Genomic DNA, 3,844 nt, shown 5'->3' on the forward strand with positions numbered 1-3,844 from the left:
TCCGGTTCCATGTTATTCGGAATGAGTTCGTTAACAAGACTTGATCAACCTTATTAGTGGATTCCTTTTGATGATCATGAGATGGATGAAACTAGAAGGCACAACCTTCTATACCCCACTTTTACTTTCTATTATTTATATTAAATAAAATAAAAATAAATATTTTTCTGTCTGTTATCTGATTATCCGAGCAATATAAAAATACCTCAAAATAAAAGTTCTCCAAATGCCCTAAAATTCAAATTTGATTTTTTCTAGAGTATTTGAGGATTTATGGAACTGAGAACACAGCAGGGGGGGTCAACCACCTGCCCATGAGGGTGGAGGGCGCGCCCTACCCCTGGGCGCGCCCCCTGCCTCGTGGGCCCACGGTGGCCCTCCTCCACTTATTCCTGCACCCACACACTCCTTCTTCCTCCCCAAACACGAATATCCAGCTCAAGCACGAGTTCTAGCTCATCTTGCTGCCATTTTCGATCTCCTTGCTCAAAGCACCTCTCACAAAACTGCTTGGGGAGATTGTTCCTTGGTATGTGACTCCTCCATTGGTCCAATTAGTTTTTGTTCTAGTTCTTTATTCATTGCAAATTTGTGTTGCTTAGGTGACCCTGTTCTTGAGCTTGCATGACAAATTTATATGGTCAAAAGTAGTTTTGATGCATGATATAGGCCCTAGGCACTTGTAGGAGTAGTTGCTATCAATATTATTGAGTTTGGTTTACTTTTATTTTGAAGTTACTAAAAATTTCCGAATTTTTTAGAAAATGATGAGGAGACTTTTGAGGGGCTCATCGAGCCAAAGCTCGAAGGAAAAGGCACCAAAGCCTAAGTATAATCTGCCTCGCACAGCGGAGGTTTGGGCGTGTGAATGGCCTTCCGAGGACTTCTTGAGAGCAGCCGGGATTTATGAAGATTTTCATGAATTGGCTCATAATGCAGGCCTCACCGCTTTCCTCCACGACCAATGCGATCAGTATCTCTTACTCACAAATACCTTTGTGCAAAACTTTCATTTTCATTCTAGGAACTCACCACCTACGATGGAGTTTCATTTATATGATGAGCATAAGGAGATGTCACTTTATGATTTTTTTCGGATTTTTTAGTCCCTTTTGAGGGCAAGACAGAAGAACCACATCGTGATGATGTGGAGGGGTTTATTGATACTATCACTGTAGGGGAAACAAGGAAGGTTTCCGATGCACGAATCACTAGCATACATTTTCCTGTTTTACGCTACTTTGCATTATTTGCTAGTCGTTGCTTAATTGGTCGCGGAAACTGTGGAAACCTTAGTATCCCTGATATTATTATTTTGCTCCAAGGTTTATACAGTGACAACACTTTTAGTATGGGCGGCATTATTGCCAAACGGTTAAGTCTGAACCGTACAAAGGGCCCCATCTTTGGAGGCATCTATGCTTCACGCCTAGCTGCACATTTTAACATACCTATTAGGCATTCTGAGAAAGAAGAAAAAGTGTTGCCTCGTGTTTATCTAGATTATAAAAGTATGGTGGCACATGATTTTATTGTTAAGAATACGGAAGGAGAGCTTAAATATCAATTGTTCTTTAATAAACATCATCCTGAGACTATTATCCTGCCTGCTCCTTCTTTGTTTGATTTATTTGTAGGCCAATACCTCGTTCCGTTGAAGGCTATTCACGCCTACCGGAACCCTGCACTAGCCATGGAGCCAGAGCCGGAACCACAAGTTGATCCTTCACGACAGTCTAATTACCAGTGGGATCTAGAGATGATTGTCAGCCAGTGGCAATAAGAGTCTTCCTCTTCTTCTTCTCAGTAGGACCCCAACTACTATTATGGATATCCACCAGGCCAGCCGTGGCCATAGACCAACTTAGGCCAAAAGCCTAAGCTTCGGGGAGTACGTATTTCCCACCAACATTACATTTATGCTCACACACTCATTGCTAGATGTCGGTGCTCATACTTTTTCATTGTATCATCCATGCTAGTTTATTTTCCTTTTTATGCTTTCTTCTTGTGTGTTTAATAAACCTTAAGAAAAACCAAAAAAATTAGTTGTAGATTTTAATTAATTTACCTTACATGCTTGTAGTAGTAATTAAAAAGAAAACCCGAAAAATTTTCCTGTTCTTCTTTTGCTTGTTGGGAGCTTTCCCGTGTAAATAGTTATATTTCTTTTCTTTTCTTTGGGGGTCGATAGGAGAAGACCATAATTAAATTGTTGAAGTGGCTCTTATATGCATTATTGTTGATCTGGCAAAAGAGCCCATATTACCGTGTCTTCTCCTGTTTATTGAATGCATGCAGATTCCATCTTAGTCCAATGCACGTGCACTATTATTATTAATCACATCATTCGATCGTGCAAGTGAAAGGCAATTATGATGATATATGATGGACTGGCTAAGATGAGAAAAACTGGTATGAACTCGACCTCTTTTGTTTTTGTAAATATGATTAGTTCATCGTTCCTGATTTAGCCTATTATGAATAAACATGTTTGCAATGACAACTAGAGATCATTGTTTCTTGTGCCATGCTTGATTAGCTATGAGTTATAGTGGTTTACCTTGCATGCCAACATGCTATTAAAATGGTTATGATGTGGTATGATAGGGTGGTATCCTCCTCTGAATGATTTAAGTGACTTGACTTTGCACATGTTCACGCATGTAGTTGAAACAAAATCAACATAGCCTTCACGATATTTATGTTCATGGTGGATTATATCCTACTCATGCTTGCATTTGATGTTGATTAATTTTAATGCATGTTCATGACTGTTGTCGCTCTCTAGCTGGTCGCTTCCCAGTCTTTTGCTAGACTTCACCTGTACTAAGCGGGAATACTGCTTGTGCATCCAAATCCCTTAAACCCCAAAGTTATTCCACATGAGTCCACTATACCTACCTATATGCAGTATCTACTTGCCGTTCCAAGTAAATTTGTATGTGCCAAACTCTAAACCTTCAAATAAATATCATGTTTTGTATGCTCGAATAGCTCATGTATCAACTAGGGCTGTCCGTATCTTCCATGTTAGGCGGGTTATTCTCAAGAGGAGTGGACTCCACCCCTCACTCACGAGATAAATGGCCGGTCACCGGGATGCCCAGTCCCATGCTTTATGCCAACTAAATCAAAATAATTGCAAACAAAACTCCCCCTGGGACTCTTGTTAGTTGGAGGTACTCATTGTTTCGAGCAAGCCATGGATTGATGCTTGTTGGTGGAAGGGGGGTATAAACTTTACCATTCTGTTTGGGAACCGCCTATAATGTGTGTAGCATGGAAGATATCGCCATCTCTTGGTTGTTATGTTGACAATGAAAGTATACCGCTCAAAATATTATTCACCTCTTTTTCAAAACCGAGCTCTGGCACCTCTACAAATCCCTGCTTCCCTCTGCGAAGGGCCTATCTATTTACTTTTATGATGAGTCATCATCTTCTTATTAAAAAGCACCAGTTGGTGAGCACCGATGTCATTTGCATTTATTACTGTTAGTTTACATTGAGTATGACTTGACTGGATCTCTTTTACCATGAATTACAATGTCTAGTCAGTCCTTGGTCTTTAAAGGTGCTCTGCATTTATGTTTTGCGGTCTCAGAAAGGGCTAGTGAGATACCGTCTTGTTATATCATATTATGATTGTTTTGAGAAAGTGTTATCATCTGAGATTTATTATTATGGCTCGCTAGTTGATTATGCCATTGATATGAGTAAACTTGAGACCTATGCATTATTGTGAATGTGGTTAGTTATAATCTTTGCTGAAAACTTGAATGCTGGCTTTACATATTTACAACAACAAGAGCAAACAGAGTTTGTAAAACTTTTTCTTTAT

The sequence above is a fragment of the Triticum dicoccoides genome, chromosome 6A, assembly GCF_002162155.2.
Source record: "Triticum dicoccoides isolate Atlit2015 ecotype Zavitan chromosome 6A, WEW_v2.0, whole genome shotgun sequence".
NCBI lineage: Eukaryota > Viridiplantae > Streptophyta > Magnoliopsida > Poales > Poaceae > Triticum > Triticum dicoccoides.